The following is a 24053-nucleotide window of genomic DNA, read 5'->3' as shown; positions in this document are numbered from 1 at the left end:
CCGCTGCGCTCACCAGCCATGAACCCAGCTCAGGGCTTCTGGCTGAGCAGCACACTCCCTAAGGGAGTGTGCTGACCACCAGGGGGCAGCTCCTGCCTTGAGCGTGTGCCCCCTGGTGGTCAGTGCGCAGCATAGCGACCTGTGGTTCTGCTGTTCAGTTGACTTGCATATTAGCCTTTTATCATATAGGATGCTTTCATCAGAGGCAATGTTAATTGTATAGCCAGAGAGGGTGGCTTAGGACTGTCTGATGCATTTCCTAATTCCCAAATTATCACTCAAAGGTCCCTGGGTTCAACTAAGCACCTCTACAAAATTTAAGCAATGCTTGCCAAAATATGGAACTGGAAATCTCAATGAAGTGAATGAATCTAGATGAAGTCAGAAGTTCCTTTGTCACTAGTGGACTATTACTATAAATATAAAGCTTTATTGACTGGTAGGAGCTCCCTGAACTTTCATATTATCAGCAGGAAGAATGGAACTACAGTGCACAGATATATTATTTTGGATTTCCAAGGTAGTTTCTGACTTTATTCCTCGTAGTCAGCTAAACAGGCCATCCTCCGTTCTTGCTTTAGGACATGGGAATGTTGTAATATCCTATATTGCCATATTGGCACAGGATTATGGGAAAGAATTGCAATATGCAGACTTCTTTATTTCTAATCATGTATAGTTTGCTTACCTTCCAGTTTTAATAATCATCTCCAGAATTACTTTGTTATAAAGGAACACTTTTGACTTTAGCTTTTCTCACACTTAATTGGCCACAGAAATTTCCACAAGTTAAACCTGATGACCCCACACATTTGCTTAACCCTGAAACTTTTCTGTACTATTTTTTAAATTGATTTCAGAGAAGAGGGGAGAGGGAGATAGAGATAGAAACATCAGTGATGAGAGAGAATCATTGATCAGCTGCCTCACTGGGGATCAAGCCCACAACCTGGGCATGTGCCCTGAGCAGGAAGCGAACCTTGCTTGTGACCTCCTGGTTCACAGGGCAATGCTCAACTGCTGAGCCACTCCATCTAGGCATGTCTGTACTATTTTGACTCAGGGTAGGAGGGATTGTAGATTAGTAGGTAAGAGCATGAGCCTGACCTGGGTTCAGTGCCTGCCTTTGTCACCTCCTAAGCTTTGGCCTTTGGAGAAACAGCTTTACTCATCTGGAAGTGGGGAAACAACAAGAGGTGTGAAGTTTAACCAAAGTTATGCTTTAGAGCAGTGGTTCTCAACCTTGGCTGCACATTAGAGTCACCTGGGAAATCTTTTTAAAATCCTGATTTCTGGGCCTCATCCTCCGGAAATTCTGTTTTTTGTTACTAATGTTGTGGTCCCACCCCATAACAAAGAAACAGAATTTCCGGAGGATGAGGCCCAGAAATCAGGATTTTAAAAAGATTTCCCAGGTGATTCTAATGTGCAGCCAAGGTTGAGAACCACTGCTTTAGAGCCACTTAGCACAGACTCAGGCATATACCAGTGCTCTGAAATGTGTATGTCATATATTTCAAAATAGATGTACAGGGCCCTTTGCAAGCACACTAGATGCCACAAAGTCCAGGCTGACTGGTCCAGTGAGAGTGGCTCCTCCTCCCAGTGTTAACAGGAGGGAGGGCTTGTGTGTCAGGTTGGAGTTTGGTTTGGAGACGGTTTCGTCGTTGAAATTGACCTGGTCTCACTGTCAGCTGTGTGGCTCTATTGGCCACAGTCATGAACTACGTGGCTTTTGAAGTGAGATGAGGTGGCCACTGAGAGATCTCCTGGATGTGGGTTCATGTTGAGGCCAGGGGAGCAGAGGCTGTGACTTTTACATACTATAATGACACCCACTTCTTGAATAGGCACGGTTGATATTTGCCTGTGGAACTTGTGAACATCTGGAGGGCAGACGCCTCCAATCCCGATGTGCCTGTCGTTTGCAGTGGAGCATCATCTGCAGCATTTGTCCTAGAAGACACCTCGGTGCCCCGGGGTCCTTCCTTCCCCATGCCACCCACCGAGCCGCAGCCTTCTTCTCAAATGGAGAAGAAACGTTTTAGAATTCACTCAATCACTGCGGAGCCTCACGGTCTCCCATTTCCAAGCGCCCATCCGCACCCTCAGCAACCTGAGCAGGGTCGGAGGTTCTAGCGCCTCCCGAGTGTCTTCCTGCCAATAATGATGCAGCGCCAAGTGCTCATCAATGGTGGGCGGCTGGGAGGACGCAGGGACCTAAGTGAGAAAACGGGCTCACCAACAGCACTGGTTACTAGCATTTCCATGGACGTACATAAAATATTTATGAGACTGGAAATAGCAATTTAGAAAACTGCACTCACACCTTTAGTCTGCGAAGGCAGTTAAGTTAGTGCTGGGGAAAAAGGAGACCCCGTCCTCCGCAGGCCTGCCGTCTCTCGGCTGTTAAGCAGTGTTGATCCTTTCTGTCGCTTCTGGCTTGATTTCATCATTTTACCCCATCGCTTTCCCCAGTGATTAGTTGAATCAGGGTGATTTTATCATACTCGTCCCCTATTTGAATTACTCTCCACTATGCAATTATCCTATCACAGAAAGTCCCATTTTCTCCCTGTCAGATGTCTGAAGCAAATGGGAAACCTAAAGTGGCCTGCCCATTACATAACCTCTGTCATCTGGTTGGTAATGGACTATATGTAACTTTTTTTTTCTCCAGGCCAGCAAATTACAAATAACCTTAGCTTTAATAATTGCCATTAACATAATGGCAGCATCACGATGGCATCACTTCTTAACTAATATTTTTTAGCACGTTTTAATGCCATCGGCGGTTTAAATCATTCTTCCAAGTCCACTTGGAGGATGGCAGTGGGTTGTTTTGACTTAGAGCCAAATCGAGTTTGATGCAGCCATGCTGCTCCTTGCTCTCGCGGATAACACTTGTGCCTTAAGCCTTATCTCCCAACTTCTTTGTCCAGACGTGTTCACGCAACCAAGTCCTCATTTAATGCTGCTGAGCGGTTTATCAAGTTTTAAGTCCTATAAATGGACAAGGAATGGAATCAATTTGCTTCCAGTTCATTAACATTTCAAGGAGATATTTCACATGCTGGACGGGAGGAAGTGTGCTGCCTGACGACTCCCGTGGGCCTTCCCACGTGACACCTGGAAATGCTCGGCTTGTCATAGGTCAGAGCTCCTGTGAAATACCGACGGAGGCAAAATTGACACAGCTCCCCATTCTTCTGTCTTGCTGATGGTGACCAGTTCCTCTCCCTGATTTGAGAAGAGGGAGAAGGCCAAGGATGTGCATCCCATGGCCTTGACTGTGTGGGCAGACTACACAGCCTTTCCTTTGTCTTTGATATCCCAGCCTCCATTAGGAGGAGCACAAACCATCACCCCACTGGAAGGGCCATCTGAGCCCCAGGGGCCTCCGGGCGGGCACAGAGAAGTGTGTAGCTGGAGGAGACTGTAGGAAGTGACCAGGCCACTGCAGGCATCTCTGGTTATAGGGACCCACTTTGGGACAGATTCCAGCACTTCCAGGGGAGGTGATGGTCTTATGGTTTCAAAATGGCCCACAGGCTCAAGATGAGCAGCACAGCCTGCAAGAGTGAGCCAGGAAAGGACCACAAGAAGGACTTTGGAGAATATGTGAATGTGTACTAGGGTTCTCCAGAATGGTGTTCAAAGGGTGGATTCTCCAGAGCGGTTGTTGCCTTTGATTGTTGGAGCAGCTCTGGGGTGGCACTCCCTTCGTCACACTGATTTGGGTCAGACTTGTAACTTCCTTTGGTCTTGGTCTCTCAGGAGTTCCTGGTTTCCTGGGAAGGCACTGACCCACGTGGCTTTCACAAACGGGCAAGGCAGAGTCCAGGCCTCCCTCCAGAGAGAGGGATTATAGGATGGTATCTATTCCGGCCACACAGCAGCCAAAACATTAAGTACTTTGTTGTTCAAATGCAACGGGGACAGTGAGGAGACATAAAAAGCAGGTTGTAGCTAAACTCACAAAGTGAGGAGGAGTCTGTTGTTTTCAAACCTTGGATAAGCTATTGAGTAAATTTTGGAGGCACTCGGAAGCTCATACCTGGACATAAACTTCATCCTGTTTCACTTATTTTTTAAATTATATCGATACAGTGATGAATCCAGCACTCTAAAAAAGAGTGTTTTGCTTAAAAATAAACGCGCTTGCTCCTGGGGAAAGGCTGGAGAGACTAGATTGCATGTGAAGTCCCCCTTCCTGTAGCCGCCTGCTGTGCACTGCAGAGCTGTTTCCCATTACAGCTGTACTGTGGAAAGTAATTGCTGTTGTACAGTAATTCAATTTCAGGGCATTCACGCATCGCTTCACCGATAGGGGTTTATCTGAAGGGACCTGGGACTTGAAGGCTTTTTATCGAGAAATGCCACATGCAGCACAACGTTTTTCCTGGGTAGCGAATACCAGCATTTGCATTTAATAAACATTTACCTTCCCCAAAAGATGGATATTTTTCCCCCTGCAGAAGAGATTTACACCAGTCTTCCAATAAGCTAGAGGGTTCTATTAAGGCGACTTCCTCTAGTTTTTTGATGAGTGTGTCTACATATGTATGACTATAAAACACATCTTTGTTTTTATGTAAATATATATATATATATACACACACACACACACACACACACACACACACACACACACAGAGGCATGACAAGCAGGGTGTGCCCAGGGAAAGCATGCTCTGTACCAAAAATATATGCTGTGGAAGGGATTAATATCTACAGGGCCATATGAACACTTCTGGTATAAAAACCATCTATATTGCTCTAGCCAGTTTGGCTCAGTGGATAGAGCGCCAGTCTGCGCACAGAAACTTCCCAGGTTGATTACTGTCAAGGACATGTACCTGGTTTGCAGACTCTACCCCTGGCCCACATTAGGCTGTGTGTGGGAGGCAACCAATCAACGTGTCTCTCTCACATCAATGTTTTTCTCTATCTCTCCCCCTTCCTTCCACTCCCTCTAAAAATAAATGGAAAAATATCCTCGGGTGAGGATTAATAACAACAAAACAAAACAAAAACCATCTGTCTCTGCAGGCAAGGTGAAATTGTTGGTGCAGACACTTTCAAAAGGACCCCCATTAAGTTGGAAATGAAATCAAACCCTTTTGTTTATAAATTTATACATTAAGTAAAGGTTCTTAAGACAGAACTGATCCTCCCTGTATAAAGGGACTCGTAGATTGTGAGGACTCTTTGAATATTAAGCCCGAAATGAGCTGCAGAAGTCTTAAGAGTGAAATCTATCAAGCATTAGTAGGGTGGCCTTAGTGGAGGTGCTGTACATACATAAGAACATTTCCTGCCTTGTGTTCATGTGTCATCTCACCTCAAATTTTCAAAACTTGCTCCTTGAAGGAGGAGTAAATTTGTTTCTGAGAAAACCAAACGTTTTAAGTCACAAGTGAAGAAGGAAAAGACTCTTCTTTTTTATGGTGCGGGCCACTTGCTTTCCTTTCTCCCTCCCGTCTCCTTCTCTCACTCTCTGTGCAAACTGGATTGCAAAATTCCATGCATATATGTAAGAGAATTGAGAGCAGAAACCTCAAACCAGAAGACACAGAAAATAGCAGTGGTCTGGCCACACCAGTTCTAATGAGGTCAGCGAGCCATTCCTGGTTAATGGTTGAGGGTAAGACCACATGGAACCGCATGGTCTTCCTGGAGTTCGCCCCAAATGGATGGGGCTGGGGTTTCCGCTGACGTACTCCGGAGCCTCACAGGGAGGCCGGGAGGCAGCTGTCCCACCCACACTGCCAGTGAGCAGCTCCCTGCCTCCTGAGGGGCAGGAGCTTCTGCCAAGCGAGGCAGGGAGGACGGCTGGGCTGTCTGTGCCATTTGTCTCCTAGCTCCCCCTCTCCCACCACCTCGAGTGCTGGAAGTTGGCTGGCGTGGTGAACAGTATGGAGTGGTCTTGCAGTTCTGGGATGCGGACCCCTAGAAAGAGTTCTTCTTTAGGGTAATACCACTGTGCCAAACCTGCCCCAAATTCATGGATTTTTTTGTCCCATTCCCAAATATTTGACACTTAAGTTTTCCATGTTCAGAGCCAAAACCCCAAGACTTAGTTTGGGGTTTTCTATGTAACTCACCTCAACCATGGTTTTTTTTCTTTCTTCTTAAGTTTTATGGTTTGTTTTTTTTTTGGTTTTTTTTTTACTGGTTATATAATACATGGTTATTATAGAAGAAAAGAAATGTGAAAAAATGATAAAGGAGAAAGTAGAGATAACAGCACAACATCTTTAAGTACCTTTTGCTTTTAGCCATCTTAATTTCTGTTCTTCCAGATGGTTTTCTATTTGGGCATGTGCATATGCATACATGTGTGGTGTTTATATAAACTTGTAAAACGTTGGGTTATAGTTTCTTGTAACCAGCTTTTCTTTTCTTTTGAAACTGTACATGTTGTGGACATCCGTCCATGCTAATGAAGACATATTTCTATTCTTTTGCGTCAGGGCATAACCGTCTTCTCTCTGGGTGTCCCAATCGTCAGGTGTCTCTTGGTGAGCATTGATGTCATGAACAGTGTTTCACCATTATAAGCAATCATATAATATACTCTCCTGCAGAGAAACTTCTGTCCGTTTCTTTGATGCATTTATTGGGATGTGTTTCTAGGAGTAAGATCAGGGCTTTTGGTACCTTGCCGGCTTGTCCCTCAGGCAGCATCTGCTCACTCATGCTCTCACCTGTGTGGTTGCAAAGCTACCATTCTTCACTTTCTGCTCTAGCATCTGACTATCATTAGTCTTTCAGTCCTTGTCCATCTTATGGGCAAAAAGTAGCAGCTCCCTTTCCGTTGTTTCGGTGATTACTCTCTGTGTGGCACAGTGGCTGTCCGGCCCTGCACCAGGGTTTGAAGCAGGCCACACAGTGTCATAGAGCGTGGGCATGGGTGCCATGACATAGAGAAGGCCTGGTGCTGGCCGCCCACCATCCCTCAGAGAGGTGAGTGAGCCTGGCATGAGCTCGGACACAGTTGGACACCCTACCCTCTCCCTTCCTGGAGCGTGTCATAGCACAGCCTGGTGGGTGTGTGAGGGGCTGTGGACACACTGACCAGCACCAAGCTGCCTGGATTTGGGGTGCCAGTTGTTTAGAGGAGTTGTTGGTGGCTCAGCACCTGAGGATTGTGGTACTCGGGTGTCTTAGACCCCCCACCATTGGAGAAAGTCACCAGTCCCAAGAAAACATGAGCTGGTGCAGCCCCTCTCACTGGAATGGTGGCTCATTGTCGGGACATCAGACTGAGGGCCTGAGTCACTTTGGTTCACTTCTCCTATGGGACCATGTAGGAGAATTGACCATTTTGTATAGGTTCATGGATCATGTCCTCTTCCTCTCTTCCCCTCCATCATCCCCCAACCCCTACCCCGCGGTCCTCCTTCTCCTTCTTTTAATAAACTGCCTGTTCATACCCTTCCCCACCATTTACACTGTACTCTTTCTCTTCCTTGTCCCAGCTTGTCCCCACTCTAGCCCCAGTACCTATCACAGGGTCTGAACCTCCAGTGAAATGCTCATGAAACATTTGTTGACTGACTCACAGACCTTCATCTTGGAGTCAGGGTATCCGGATGTCAGAGTGATCACAGATGACAGAGAACTCCCGAATGATGAAGGGGAAAAAAAAAGGATTCAGGTTTCATTGTTGTGGGGCTGGGCTTTCTAGAGGCCCCACTGTCTGTCCATTTAAATGAGGCTTCTGTGTGCTGCCGCCTGCCTGGACTCTGGCTGTGGGCTTCAGCTCAGTCCTCCCCACGTAGGCCTTCTCCTGGAACTGGGTGAATGGAGGAGCTGAAAAGGGCAGACACCAGCCAGCTGCTCAGAGTGGAAATAAAAGGTTAATGATTTCCATAGATTGAAATCAATCTTTCTCTCTTCCTCCCTCCCTCCCACCCCTCCCCTTCCCTCCTTTCTTCCTATTTGTTTGGAACTGATAAAAGAAGACTTGATTCCTGGGCAGGTGAGGGAGAAGAAGTCAGTGTTGTGAGGCCGTGACTTAGCAAAGTAGCCTCGAGCTCCCTGGTGTTCTCTATGCCTGACTGAGTGAGCTTTTGGTCACAATGCTCAGCTGGACTCTAGAGCGAGGGTGTATGCCTCTGGGCTGGGCAGATGTTTCTCCTCATGTGGCAGGTGGTAAACAGGCAGCCTACTACCCCCAAGAGATGGCACAAACCAATGCTAAGAGCAGGTTCGAGAGGCTTGCCGTAAATCTGAGAGTGATGACACGCAGGAGAGTTTCGGAGCGATGCTGAGAGTAGGAGATGCTGCTGGTGTGGCGCTGTCCCAGCTGGGGCATGGCTGGGCCGGGACGCTCACCTAGAGCCTCCCCACCCCACCAGATTGTCCATCACAGCATCCTGCAGACTCCCTGTATACATGTCTTAGACGTTGTGCTTCCTCTGTTTATCTCAGTGCTGACTGGCAACTTGCCAGGATCTGCCTAGAACCCCAGTGTCAGGAGGGCAAGGAGCATGATGGTCATGTTTCCCCTCATGTCCCCGGGGCTCAGGGAGTATGCTCAGTGAGTGTCCATGAATGAACCTGTCACACTGGTAATGGTGATGTCAGGGGATGAGTGTCCCCTGCTTGGGACGACCATCTGGTCACCAGGACACAGGGCTGGGTAAGGTCCCAAGCACTTCCCGTGTGTCTGTGCCTGCCCTGCCCACTGTTCCCCATGAAACCATCCATTTGTCCTCCGCCTCACACATAGAATTTGGATTTGGTTTATGCTGCACCATGATAAAGAAAATGAAAGAATTACTTTTGCATCCAAAGTAAAATGTCATTTAAAATCATATTTCCCATTTTAATTGCCAGTTTTCCCTTTCCATTTAAAAAATCCATTTTGAAAGATTTCCTGTCACTTCGGTTAAGACCGCGTGGACCAAGCAGCCTGGAGAAGAGAGTCATGTGGCCACAAGACCATGTATGAAATTATAGTGCAGGTCCCTGCCTTTGGCCCAAGTAACAACTACGCCCCATCAGGGAGCTCATGGGGAGGTGTGCCGTCACCTGCTGGGACTGGAAGACCAAGGTGTCTTCTGCAGGCGGAGATACGCAGCACGGTCTGAATCCGAGTGGGTGCGTCAGGGATGGGGGTGGGGACGGGGAAGCTCAGCAGCAATATTGCAACAAGGTGCTGGCTTTTCAGAGTATCACATGGTCATTTCAGACCCCCCCCCAACCCCCCCCCCCCCCCCCCCCCCGGCCAGGTAGAAAACAATGCCACAGGAATTATACTCAGGCAAGGTAAAGGAAATCTTACAAGGTTTATGGGTGGGAGGAAATTATGGTGCGTTACCGAAGTGTCACCCTCCATAGGTCCAAATGACAGAACGAAGCCATAATAATAATAATAATAATAATAACAACAACAACAATAATAATAGGCCACTGGCTATAATTGTATAAATTACTGGCAACAGATGGAAGGTTTTCAGGAATATTTTGAATGCACAGTTACTATGCTTAACCAAGGATGTGTTGGTGGTGTGAGTCCTCTCTTTTTGGTCTTCGCTCAGTTTTCTACGTGGAGGTTAGGAACAGCTGGCCCTGCGCAGGCAGGGAGGTTATTTACGTTTTCTCAATTAGGCCATGAGGGGAAGAGGAGAAGGTAGCCAGGGATTCATTGGCATTTCCTTTGCACTGCATTCAGGGGAGGGATGGCGGCCCTTTCAGTAATCAGAGTCTTTGTTAACAATCAGCGGGGATATTGTTGATTGCACATCCCAGACTGTGCCGGCTGCTTGAGCAGGCACCACACAAGGCTTTGTACCATTGGGGCAAAGGTGGACTTTTTGTTTCTTGTGTGATTTTTAATTGAATTTTTGCATGTGAGCTGGGGAGGAAAGCCATCGGGAATAGACTTAGAAAGCCTCCCACACTGTGCAGCCCGTGATCCCCGAGCTGGTCATCACTGTCGGGTGGGCTTTGCAGAGAGGACTTTGTCCAGGGGCCCAAGGAGCCTGTGGTGGCCATCAGAGAGCAGAGCCTTATCTCGGTCATGATGGGGAGTTGCTTATAAATACCCAACCCCCGCGGCAAGGGGGAGTCTCCTTTCTGAAGCAGGGGACTCTGGAAGAACCTCAGGTTGGGCAGAGGTACTGATCTCAGGACTTTCACGGAGAGGTGAGCAGACAGTGCCAGCTGCAAAGGGCATAGACGCAGCCCCCGCACAGCCAAGCTTGCAGCTCTTGGGCCAGCTATGCAGTGGCCTCTGTTGGGGGTTTGTTGAGTCGCGCAGGCTGTCTCCATGAGGACTCCCCCCTGCTCGGTGCACCCCTCGCTGGCTGTGCTGGGAGCCTGCTGTTGCAGTCCCCACGGCCAAGGTCTGGGAACAGTGTGGTTCTCAGCAGGAAATTAGGTGGCCTCTGAGGCCATGGCCATTCACACTCGCAGGGCTTGTTTCAGGGGCGATGGGGAGTCAGAAGCAAGCAGCTGCCCCCAGGCTAGTCCTGGCCACAGAGAGGCTTCACTGGACCCACGTGGGCTTTGACAAGAATGAAATCCCATATAAAAATACCCAGATTTAAAGCTTGAAAAATTGAGAGGGGTAGTCATCCTGGGTCCCCATTCCCACAGGACAATTATCAGCATGAACTACCCAGTTTGCTGATTTCCATGCTGTTCCCCAGTCATTTATTTTACCCCAAAAAGCATTGAGTTTACAACCCCTGGATTAGTCAGACCAGGGCCAAAACCTCTTCAGGGACAGAGAGAGGGTCTGAGTGTTTGAAGTTTGAAAGCTCATAGGGGGGATCCTCAGAGCTTTTACAGTTCACTAGGACAGTAAGCTGGAGTCTTTGTCATTGTTGTCATCTTCGGCACATTAGCCAGTGCTTCTCATTTGCCAAGACACTATGCGGTGCATTACATATATTATCTCCTTTAAGTGTTACAACCTTGTGAAGCTCTTGGCTGGGGGAGGGAGGAGAAGAAAGGTCATTCACAGGACACAGGATAAGAAAGGATAGGGCAGCATCTCTTTCTCTCTCTCTCTCTCTCTCTCTCTCTCTCTCTCTCTCTCTCTCAATTTGAGAACCACCACATGAGGTTGTGTCTGAGATTTTCTTCTCCTTTAACATTTTAGCATTGTAGCCCTTGTTTTAGGCTCTTACCAATAAGAAGTCCTATTTGTTTTGTTGTATTCCTCCCCCCCACCCCCCGAATTTCTGAGAAGACAACATCTGTGTAAATAATTACCAATCTGGTTTCATTCACAGAACCAGGAAGCAAAAATCACAGTGGTACCCTCTCTCACAAACCCCTCCCTCAGAACACACTTTCCTGCTAGAATGATGACTGAGACAATATCTCTCACCAGGAGAAGGGGATGAAAAATGCTCAAAGTGGTTACATTTGAATATGTGGCACTTATCTCTCTGTGCAGGCCCCTTACAGAAAAAATAATTCATCAAACTTCGCTCAAGAAAAAAGAGCTTTCATCAACAACAACATCAAACACTCACCATGGCAGGAACAGGACAATAAAGGAGTTATTTTAGCAGAATTAACAGGAAGAAATTAGCCTCATATATCCTTCCTTTTTATCACAGTGTGGTGCATTTACATATTTTGAAATTTCACATTTGCATAGTCGATGATTTTAAATTAGATTCTCACATCTCCTCTCTGATGTTTGTCATGTGTATAACTTGTCTTAATAACTGAGTTGTTCGCATTTAAAAAATTGTTATCTAATCAACAGCCTAACCCAGTTACCTTTACAATTATTTAACAGTTTTAATGAGTTATAATTCACGTATGATACAATTCACTCATTTCAAGTGTACAATTAAGTGTTTTATAGTACATCCACAGAATTGTACAACCATCACCCCCAGCCAACTGTAGAAGATTTTTACTGACGCAAGGAGAAAACCCGGGACTCATTAGCAGCCACTTCACATTCCCTCCAAAATGTCCTTTCTCCAAGATTAGGCAAACCCTATTCCACTTTGTGTTGCCAAAGGTTTACCTATTCTGGACATCTCATGTAAATGGAGTCAAGCAGTGTATGTGTGGTCTTTTGTGACTGATTTCCTTCACTCCGCATAATGTGTTTTTCCCTAGGGCTCTTTTATGTAAACTTTTCTTTTATGGTTGACACTATTAGAAATGCCCCCATTTCCCACTTCCAAACAGCCCGCCCCCCTTCCCTCTGGCCATCACCACACTGTTGTCTGTGTGGATGGGCTATGCATATATGTTCTTTGGCTAATCTCTTCACCTTCTTTCAGTCCTCCCTGCCGCCCACCATCCTCCCCTCTGACAGCTGTCAGTCTGTTTCGTGTATCTATGCCTCTGGTTCTGTTTTGTTTGTCAATTTATTTTGTTCATTAGATTGCACATATCAGTGAGATCATGTGATACTTGTCTTTCCCTGACTGGCTTATTTCACTTAGCATAATAATATCCAGGTGCATCTATGCTGTCCCAAAAGATAAGAGCGCCCCCTCCCCTTTTCTTTGGCCACATGTATTCCATTGTGTAAATGTAATAAGTGGAAGCATATATTAGAAAGATTAACATAATTAAAATGTCCATACTACCCAAAACAATCTATAAATTCAATGCAATTTCTATTAAAACACCAATGGCATATTTCACAAATCGAGAACAAATATTAAATTTTTTTTAAGGCCCTAACCGGTTTGGCTCAGTGGATAGAGTGTTGGCCTGCGGACTGAAGGGTCCCAGGTTCGATTCTGGTCAAAGGCATGTACCTTGGTTGTGGGCACATCCCCAGTAGGTGGTGTGTAGGAGGCAGCTGATGGATGTTTCTCTCTCATCAATGTTTCTAACTCTCTGTCCCTCTCCCTTCTCTGTAAAAAATCAATAAAATATATTTAAAAAAATTTTTTTAAGGAAACCCAAAAGACCTTGATAAACCTTAGCAATTTTGAGAAAAAAAGAACAAAGTTGGAGGTATCACAATACCAGATATCAAACTATACTACAAGGCCATTATCATCAAAACAGCCTGGTACTGGCATAAGAACAGGCATATAGATCAATAGAGCCCATAAACCAACCCACATCTTAATGCTCAGTTAATATTTGACAAAGGAGACAAGAGCATACAATAGACTAAAGACAGTCTCTTCAATAAATGGTGTTGGGAAAATTGGACAGGTATGTGCAAAAAACTGAAACTAGACCACCAACTTACACCATATATAAGAATAAACTCAAAATTGATAAAAAGACTTAAATGTAAGTCACAAAACCATAAAATCCTAGAAGAAAACATAGGCAGTAAAATCGCAGACTCTCTCTTAGCAATATTTTTACTGATGTATCTCCTAGGCCTAGGGAGTATTGCAGTATCATCCCAGTGCTCTTCCTCCTTGCCCAGAGCCGGGCAGGCAAATGGCTTGATTTCACACAGCATCTTCCTGCTGGCAATTATATAACACTGGGCTTCCATGTGAGTATTTCCAACATGAGTTAGGAGGGAGATGCACGATTCTACGGTGGACAGCTGAATCACTCAGAATGTTTTATAGTTTATTTCACTGTCCACAGGAGTAGATCAAGCCGCGGAGTCCGTCTTGGTCATTAAGATGTAGTCCAGCTCTTGCATTCGGAGCTTTTGAGTGCCTTAATTGAGCACTTGTCTGGCCTGATGGCTGTTGGCAGGGCTGTGCGGGCGCTCCCAAAGGGCAGACAACGCCAGTAAATCGCAATCACAATGGAGCACCGATGGAAGAAGTAAACAGTTCTGAAACCATGCTATAAATTGTCATCCAGAGATGATTCTGTTTTATTATGAAGGTTAAATTACAGCAATCACCCATGCACAAAGGCTCTGCAGTAAGAAAACATTTGGGAACAATGTTTTTCTCCTATGGCTTGGGTGATGGGTGTGTAGGAATAAAACACAGTGAATTGTTTACTGTGGGCCAGAAAGGAAAATATGAACTACAGCTCACTGCGAGGTGTGCACTCTCTTTATCTTTTATGAACCAAGCAGGTTGTAAGCAGGTTGCTGTTCCCACAGGAAAAGATGATAAACTTGACCGGAAGACAACTTCCAGCTATGTTTTTCTTCTCTCTCTGTCTCCTCTCTACATGTGCGCTCGCGTGTGTGTGTGTGTGTGTGTGTGTGTGTGTGTGTGGTTGTGTGTGTGTGTCTGTCTACTGGGGCTGGGATGGGTTAGGATGGGCAGGGAATGATGCCCACCCCAGTGATTAACAGCTTACAGATGCAGTCTTTCTGAAGTTCCCCAGAATGCTATCTCAAGGCCTTATGTATTTCATAGCCACTTGATTTAGTGGTGAAAAGATGGGCTTCGGAGCTGTCCAAATTCTGGTTTAAATCCTGACTCTACCTCTTGATAGCTGTGTGACTTAGGGGAAGGTCATTGCTCTCTGATCCTCAAGATTATCAACTGTAAATGGGAGCAGTGACTTGCCTCACTGGTGTGGGCCCATAAAATGCGACCTGATACTAGTCACACAGTCTCTGCTCATTATTATTGTGTGGCGGCAGCAGCAATTGGTAGCATCGCCACAGATCTTCTGGCATCCCCAAAGCTTCATGATGATCTCTCCCAGTAGAATTATTTTGCAGCCGGTAGAATTCATACAGAAAAGCAACCATGTTAACGCTGGAAGTTGATGTTGTTATTGCAGAGAGCTTATTGCCTCCCATTATTTCTCACTTCATTTACAATGAAATGGACACCCATTGGCAAGGCCATTGCGTGATCTTGACCCTGCCTGCCTCTCCCAGTCCCTCTCCTGCTGGGTTCTCACGTGGACCTCCCACTTGTCCCCTGAACATGCCAGGCCTGTTCTCTCTGCAGTGCCCTTGTGTTCTCTCTGAGTGACATTTTCTTTGCCAGAATTTGCTTCCTTCTTGTAATTCAAGATTCAGCTCAGATTCTTTTTAAGGCAGCCTTTCTTGGCCACCTTGCCCAAGAGAGGGTTCTCTCCCACCCTACACAAACCCCTTGCTCCCTCCTTGCCCACCCTCCCACTGCCCTGTCATTTTCTTTCACATAGCCTTGCTTATGCTTTGTCTCATGGAACTCATCAGTATCTGAAATTACCTTTTCATGTATCTGGCTTTAATTTCCTCCCCTGCTAGAATTTAAGGTCCTGGAGGAGGACTGTGACCTATTCACCTGGGACAGAGCCTTCTATAGCACAGATACCCCAAAAGTATCCATTGAATGAGAAATGCATGTTTTTGTGATGTACAGATCAGATCAGAATATTTTACCTACAAAAGCATTGGAAACTCAAACAATTTAAATAAATCCTCATTAATTAATGGCCTTTTAAAGTATTAGGCATTGGGTTCCAGACCATAGCAATAAAGCAAGTATCACAAAAAAGTTAAAAAAAAAAGTATTAGGCATTAATACTGTTCTTTGTGAGTTGTAAGATGCACTCTAATGGGTACAATTAAAACTATGAATGATACCACCAGCTCTGGGGAATTGCAGGGTGGAAAGTGATATGAACTTTAATCATCAAACTCTAATTTTCTCATGGCTTTAAAAAGTATAATTTGCAATGACCTGTAAATACTTATTGAAAATTAATTATGAGTTTACATGTATTTATTTAATAATATCGTAGAGTTATTTTTAAGGGAAAGATTTCTCCAAAGGTGATTAGTCACAGTGGTTATCTCACTGTTGAGGGTGATAAAAGACAGAGAAAAGTGACAACATTGAGAGATAAATGATTTTAGGAAACTTAGATTATAAACAAGTTAATCCTATAGATTAAAAAAAAAACACTTAGAAAATTTCTCACCAATGTTATTTTTTTAGGTTTGGGCTGATAGTGTACCCCACTCTCAACACTTTATTATGAAAATGTTCAAATATGCAGCAAAATTGAAATAGTTTTACCATAAACATCCATATACCCATCACCCATTTTCTACCATTGACATTAAGCATTCTCTCTTTATTACGTATCTGGCCATCAAAAGCCATTAATTTATTCACCCACTAGTATACTTGTTTAAGTGCATTTTAAAGGAAATTGCAGACTTGTTGATGGGTATTTTCAATAATCCATTTGTCATTGAAAATGAAACATGTTTTGTAGAAGTTGGGCTGATATATTTAATGTGTCTAATATATTTAATACCAAAATTCGAAATGGTGTTAGTAAACTATTCAGCCTGATTAGACAGGACCCAACATCTTCCTGGGCTCTAACCTTATGTTTGACTTGACTTGCTATTATCACGTGTACTACCTTAGACAGAAACACTCTTGAAGAATTTTAAAGTTTTTAAAGTATTAGGAAAGACACAGAAATCCCTCCTGGTATTTCAGACAGGAAGAGCTTTAACACAGAGAATTTAAGGCTTACAAAACAGTTGGAAAGACTGAGGAAACAAACATCAGAGAACATCAACTTTAGTTTTTAGGAAACTGGGAAGTGCAGAGATCCCAGGCTAACCCTCCACCATGATTTCAGCTGCCTGTAGCGCCTGGGTGGGCAATTTGCTGGAAGCCACTGGCAAAACCTAGAGCTGCCCTCAGTTGAGGCCCAAGTACCTGTTTGTGGCTCACTGCCCCCAGGAAGACACTGTGGCCTGTTCCTCAAGCTCTTGCCCATCTCCCAGGAGAGCCTCTCACTGGCTGAATCTAACCTGGACCCTGCCTGGAGGATTCTGGGAAATGTAGTTCCTGGGCTACCAGCCCCTGAGATACAGGGCCAAGCACATTACCAACAATCAGCACCAGCATGTTTAACAAATATTATATCAGAAGCCTATGGGAAAATTTTACACCTGGAATAATGTATCTAGAATGTTGAGCAAGTAGTCCTTTGCAATTATTTAACAGTAATTATTTAGCAGTCAGTCACTTTAATGGTTTTTCATGGAATGTGTGGAGTATTCTAGTATCATTTGGAGATACAAATAATAGTATTTTGCTATTACAGATGTTCAGAATTAAAATTCATGACTTGTGCTCTGTCGTTTTGAATTTTAATAAATTTACACTGGCCAAAACAAATGGGATTGGATGGATGGATAAATAACTGGTGAAAAAAGAGCTTATATAATGATGCCTCCCAAAAGCATGTGTTTTCAAATGGCATCATAAGGGTCTAGGACTGGGGATCCTTCCAAAATGCAAAGGAATGAAGTGGAAATGATAGACTGACAGACACAGGGTTGTGTTCACTGGGCAGGAATGTCTGGCTTGGAGCCCCATGAAATCGTTTAAATCTCTCCTCCTATCCCCCAGGGTTCCCCAGGATTCCATGTTAGAGCTGCACTGTCAGGTTAATGCACATTTTGGACAGATTTGAGCTTACAGTACACCTGATCCTTCTGGCATTGCTGTCTGCTACGTTCTGTCTTCCAAGTATCTGTCCCTCTTGCTCAGGCAGCTGTACCCTATTTTCTTTCCTCATTCTAGGCTAGGGGTGGGAGTGGGGATGATGGACACATGGCCAGGTCTGGACAGTTTGCATACTTCGTCTCTCTGCCTTAGTCATTTGTCTCAGGATGGGCACTGGACCTGTGTCAGCCCATGAGGGTCTTGTTTTGGGAAGATGAGAAGAGAGGCACTCCCTTTGCACCATCCTGGCTGAGCTGCTAGGATAGGATGTGGAGGTCCCTCAGCCATGCCCCCTGCCTGCAAAAGCCCACCCTGATACAGGCCATGCGTGCAGGCTCTTTCATGCAGACCTGGAGGCAAATGGTGACAGGACTTGACACCGAATTCAGCTGTGGTTGCAGCTAGCTTTCGCCTGGATGTTTTACTTTTATGAGCCGATTACTCCCCTCGCCCCTTTGACAAATTGAGTCCGTTTGCAGTATCTGTCATTTGTAACTAAATTTGTCCTAAAAAAACCAAAAGCTGGAAACCATCCAAGCTTTTACCAGGGGCACCCCTTCTGGACATGGATAGATGTTTCTGCATTGAGACCTCCCTCCTTGGTGTCCTCCTGAGTTATCCCCCCAGAGCCAGCTTGGTGCCCTTCTCTTTAACACCCCACAGGATTCTAAGCTTGACCTCCCTGGAGTTGAGTCGACTTTGAATGAATGAATAGCTACTCCCTCTGCTTTCAGGATTCACCACTGGGCTGTGACTGCTTGAAAGTTAGGGGTCCCACTGAACCTTGCCTGCATGAGGGTCCTCTGGACAGGCCACCTCGGCCTCACAGCTTCTTTAAGGTTTGCATGTGTGCATCCTGGCTACATTGTGAACATCAAGCTAATAGGACGCGACTGACCTTCCCTTGTTTGATGCCTCTGGCCCAGATCACACACACAAAATCACATTTTTATTTCCAAGTGCTAGTGTGAAACCTAGATCATCTACTAAACAACAGTGCCCAAATTGAAACAGACATGACTATGTGCTGCTTCCAGTCCTTTATAAGGGATAGGCAACGTAACTATAAGTCTGCAAGAACAAAGCTGTGAAAGCATCATTGTAGTCTTATTCATGTCTGTTTCACCAAGTTGCTTTGTCAGACCGTGTGTGTGTGTGTGTGTGTGTGTGTGTGTGTGTGTGTGTGTTCCATTTTGGGCATTGGCCTTGTTTCAGAATTGCATGATATAGAGAGAGGTCTGTTAGTGCTGCGACTTGAAGACCCTCAAATCCTCGCCAGGCTGTGCGATTATCATGAAATGTAATGCCATTGGGAAAGTCGGGCTTGTTCCAACTGAAGTTGACTTTTGGGTTTCTGTTTTTCTGGTAATGGATGCTGCACTTTCCCCCCCCCCCCTCCCTTTTTTCTGTACAACATCCATTACTCTGCTTCCTGATTTCCTGTGGGAACCTGCCCTTTCCCATCCCTTAGTCCATACGGTTTACATGGAGCAGATCCCAGGTGTGAGCAGAAGGCTAGTGTTGCTCATATATAGAGGAAGTAATGGTCTAGTCCAGTGATGGCGAACCTTTTGAGCTCGGTGTGTCAGCATTTTGAAAAACCCTAACTTAACTCTGGTGCCGTGTCACATATAGAAATTTTTTGATCTTTGCAACCATAGTAAAACAAAGATTTATATTTTAATATTTATTTTATATATTTAAATGCCATTTAACAAAGAAAAATCAACCAAAAAAATGAGTTCGCGTGTCACAGGTTCGCCATCACTGGTAGTCGGTAGGTCGTGATTCTTACCACGGTTACAAGCTCGGCCTCATCACTCCCTGACCTCACTTCTTGCCATTTTGTTCACTGTGCTTCACCTCCCGCCTGTGTATCTGCCATCTCTTCGCCTGGTCTGCTCTTCCGCAGACAGCCAGGTGGCTTGCCCTGCACTTCATTCTGGTCCCTGTTCAAACGTCAGTTCTCAAAGAGACCTTTCCCGGTCATCCTCACTAAGGTAGCATCTCTGGCCTTTTTTGTCGCTTGAGCTAACACAATCCCTATGTTGTGCAGCACCTTGGAGGTAGAAGTTTGTTCCTCACTGCTAAAGAGGTCCAGGAGAGGCTGCTACCCCTGATCAGGCTCCTGCCGTGTGTGTTCTCATTTCTGCCACGATTCCCAGCACTCAGACTCCATGGTGGCTGATCCAGCCTCCCCAGAGCAGAGCCCTGGGCAGAGAGCCAAGCTAGTGTGAGCAGAGCTAGTGCCCATGGGCTCCCAGCTGGGTACTTGATGGAGGTTTGTGGGAGGCTTTATGGAGAGAGGATGAGACCTGGAGGTGTGATGTAGAGATCAATTCAGGGTGGAGGCACCCACTGATTCCTCTGACCTGGAGGGACCAGGAAAGTGGGTTCACTGAACATCTGGTACACGCAGATGAGATGGCATAACAAAGGGAAGCCTGGGAAAGGGAGCTCAGCTTTATTATCACCTGCATCCCCTTCCCTAGGAGTCAAAGCCCTGGGAGGCTGGAGCTGTTCGGAGCATCTCCAGCAATTGATAACCACGAGGTACTGAGAACTCTCTCCTTTCATCTACTGATCCTTATGGGAGATTCCAAATCTGTACATTGGCTTAGCTCCTGCCATGGCAATTGCATTGTGTATGTAATTAACTATATTCCATCTCTCTTCAAGCTAGAATGAGGCCTTTGCTAATTATTTTTTTTGTAGTCTAAATACTCAGCGTAGTGCCTGAGTCAATAGTAATAGTCAATAATTGTTAAATTAACAAAATAATAAATAACGATTATTGAGTGTTTGCAATGGCCAGGCATGGTTCTAATCCCCTTATATATAAACTTATTTAAGCATCACAACAATGATAATAAGGGGGTAGGTAGAACTATTTTCCTGTTTCATAGATGAGGAAACTAACTCACAAAGCTTAAGTTACTTGCCAGGGATCACTGAGCTAGCAAGTGGATGAGCTTGGATTTGAGCCCATCAAATCTATATAATATTTTCTTTATTAATAATAAAATAATATAAAAGTCATATAATGTTACTGTGTCACCTAAACATATATCAAGAATGTTCATAACAGAGTAGCATAAGCTGCTTATCCACCGAACGGTTCTTGACCCACGTGAAAGTGATCGGATTTAAAGATGAGAAAGGCAGTGTTAAGATCCAAGAAGCTTACAGATGGAGGAAGTGATAGGAATCTATGCACAAATCTGTCCTATGAGGCCATGGGTCTGGCTGTTATAATAAAGACATCAAATCCTGTTGACATGTACAGGAGATGTGATTGATGCTGGCCTGTGAGGCAGGAGAAGGCTCTGAGACCAGGTGCCCTGTAGGCTGGCTGGAGGGCTCTGGGAGCGGAAATGACAGGGAGGGCGGGCGGGGAGCAGGTGGTCAGTGACTTAGGAGTAGGACCTCTTACTGTGTGGAACTGATGCTTCAGTGCTTGGAGCCTGTGTTCCCTCCAAAACAGTTGATTAGATTTTAAATTACTGACCGGTTTGAACTTTGAAAATGTTGGATCCCAGGAGATTAAACTGACATCAATAAAGAGCCTGTCTGAGGTGGTTGACCAGGACCACTTTGAAGTTGACAAGGTGGATAATGGCTACCAATAAAGGTGAAGAGGAGCCTACCGAAGCCTCACTTGGGCTGGAGCCACCCTAGTGGGGAGCCTCCAGGCTGTGACTCTAGTGATCTCGGGCTTGAGGAGCTCCGAGTCCAGGCAGCCCCCCTGTGTAGCTGTGTAGACTGACATCACCACACATCAAAACAATTTGCTGTCTGTCCCTGCTGTTCAGGGTGATGGTTTTTGGATAGAAAACACCTGAAATATATTTAATGCATTAAAAAAGTTTCATCTTGGGAAAATGTATTTAATCCAGAGAAGTGCTTCTAGACCTTCAGTGAATTTAAGGCTCACCTGAAAAGTTTGTTAAATGCAGATTAATGGGCCCTGCTTGGATGGTGCATCCAGTAAGCTCAGAGAAGGGCTGTGGAACTGCCACTCTCCACCCTCAAACCCCAGGCAGACTTCAGCCCCGAGGTCTAGGGGTCTCCTTCTGAGAAGCCTGGAGCCAGATGATAACTTCTAAAGGAGGGCGGGTTAGATGCTTCTCTGCTGTGCAGGCAGAAAGTATTAGAATGCCTCTCTTCAAATGCCCATTGTTGTGTATGTTTTATGATGTACCTAGCAGAGCAATAGTACATTACGATAATGTACGTAATAGTGATATTCATATAATGTGTATATAAATGTACCTATTTGCAAGCATATACTCACTGTTTCCTGTGTTGCTGATAAGAATATGCATTTTTTAAAAAAATTCAGGCAGTTAGTTTAAAGGAAGTTTTTAGGATTCATCTTGCTGAAACAGGTCAGGCGTGCCATGTCACAGATAATTAGAGGAGGAGATGGAAATGGAGCAGCATACTTCATGTGTAACGGGTGAATAACAAGTGTTGTTACTAAGGTGCACTGCAGGGCCCCTCCCTCTCGCCTGCCTGTTGCCAGGAGCACCCTGGGCTCATCTTCCTGTAGGTGCAGCGGGGAGCATTGCGTTCCCTGGGATCTGGACCCCTGATTACATATGTGCTGCTTCAAGTCAGAACCCCTTCATTCAGCCTTGTGTCCCTGCCCACATCAGCTCTTGCCTCTCCATGGGTTGGGTGACTGAATGAGGGTGGGGAGGGAGGGAGGGAAGGACTCTATCCATTGATTTCTATCATGGCCCTTGGCATGCTGGGGACCATACACAAGAGCAAACTGTGTGTTGGCAACAATAAACCATTTATCCCTATCCCACTCTTTTCTGGCTAATATGCCCCCTGATCAGAAGGTTTTCCTTCCTCAGGGAACCTCTCTTTGGATGGAGACACAGACTCACTGGACCTGGTTTGGGTTCCAGCTCGCCTGCTGGTTATCTCCGTGGCCTTTCTAAATGCTCCTCCTCTGGGGTCTCATTTCCCGAACAGTGAGTGAGGGATTTGGAGTGACCCAAACTCCAGCTACTCCTGCTTTGCCTTCATAATTCTTGCCTAATGATAAACAGGATGTTCTCTTTACAATGACTTCTGTTTTTCTTACATTTATTTTAGAAGCAGCCTTTAACTCACCAGTGCTGAAGGAAAGCCTTGAAGAAGAGACTCAAGAAAGTAGAGTGAACCCCAAACAGGCTTGCTCAGCGCTCGTTCATTGCATGGCCAAAAGGGTTGAGCCCGAGGCCTGTGGTGAGATGGGTCCTGATTGGAAAGGGGTTAGAGACCCAAACGCTGGGCTGAGACTTTCCTCCTCCTCATCTTGGGTCAGGAGGCTTGAGGGAGCACTGGAAGAGAACGCTTCTCTCTCTCTGAGGTTCAGTGCTATTTAATAGGGTGTCTAGTGGCCACCTGCTGTCACTCCCCAAAGCACCTGAAGCCCATGTCATCCCCACAGGCCTCTCCCTCTGGCCATGGAAGATGCCAGGCCTTTTCTACCTTAGGTGGAACATGATTCGTTACTGGGCGTCTCCTGTTGCTTATTTTTCCTTCAAAATTGCATGTTTAGTGTTTGAATCACAGCTTAGTGTTTGAATCACAACCAGGTGTCTCTTATAGTTGTTTTTAGATTAAATAAATATAAGGGGCCAGAAGGACATCACTTGTACTTTGGCATCTGTCCTCCCATGCCAGGTTTATCTCTGACTTTGTGCAGTATCCTCACATGCTGGGAAGAGAGAGAGTCAGCTCTCCAGGGCCTCTTCGTATAAGGGCACTTAACCATTCATCAGGGCTCCACCCCCATGACCCAATCGCTCCCCAAAGCCCCACTTCCAAATACCATCACATTGGGGATTAGGTTTCAACATATAATTTTGCATTCTACACAAACATGCATTCTAGGACAGCTCTATGGGTTTTTGGTAATTGTGTAATGTCACGGATCCAGCATTTCAGGGTCATACAGAACAACTTCACAGCCTAAAAATCTGCTGTGTTTCCGGTGACGAGTGATCTCTTCGCTGTCTCCATAGTTTTCTCTTGTTCTGTATATTTTTTAAAATTATGGTTAAATATACATAAAATTTACTATTTTAACCATTTTGAAGTGCACAATTTCTTCACATGCATGTTTAATGGGGTTTAGATTCAGGCAGGTGGCTGACTTTGAAGCCACAAAGGTGATGAGGAAAATGACAAAGACAGACACATGGCTCATGCCTGCGGTCATGCCGGATGCCCACGGAGCCCTGACTGCATGGAGCCTGGGCCACACTGTTCACATGCAGAACGCGTTGACTTCTCATGCGAGTACTAACAGGCAGATGCTGTTACTACATGAGAAAGGAGAGGGAGGCCTGACGCTGAACCCGGAAATGGCAAAGCTGGGAGGATGTGGCCCAACTCTACATCTCAGCCTCTGCACCCGTGCACTTTCCTGCCACTGTGGCACCTGATGAAGCCGCGGTGACAACGCTCTCCTGAGGGTGTCATGCTCACGCCCTTTTGTTCTGGAGACCAGCTGGAATGGAGACCTTTATGCTGCCTTACTAGTAGGTCTTTTAAGTGATAACTGCAGATGATGCTTCTGTTTATCCGTTACTTGTGTTCCCATCAGATTTGATAGACACCTGTAATACATACCCTTAATACAGAACAGGCTTATTTCTATGTTAAACGCTAGAAGTTTGGGGGACACAGAGTAAAGAA

General features: G+C 45.4%; 1 protein-coding gene across 2 annotated transcripts in view; it reads left to right on the top strand.

Moving 5' to 3' along the window:
• Positions 1 to 24053, top strand: part of CACNA2D3 (calcium voltage-gated channel auxiliary subunit alpha2delta 3) — a gene marked incomplete at its 5' end in the record, with an annotated part of 806336 nt that overhangs the window by 170094 nt on the left and 612189 nt on the right. The window lies entirely within an intron of this gene.

The sequence above is a fragment of the Myotis nattereri genome (genome assembly GCF_964212035.1).
Source record: "Myotis nattereri genome assembly, chromosome: 14".
Lineage (NCBI taxonomy): Eukaryota > Metazoa > Chordata > Mammalia > Chiroptera > Vespertilionidae > Myotis > Myotis nattereri.
This window is presented reverse-complemented; position numbering and strand designations above follow the sequence as displayed.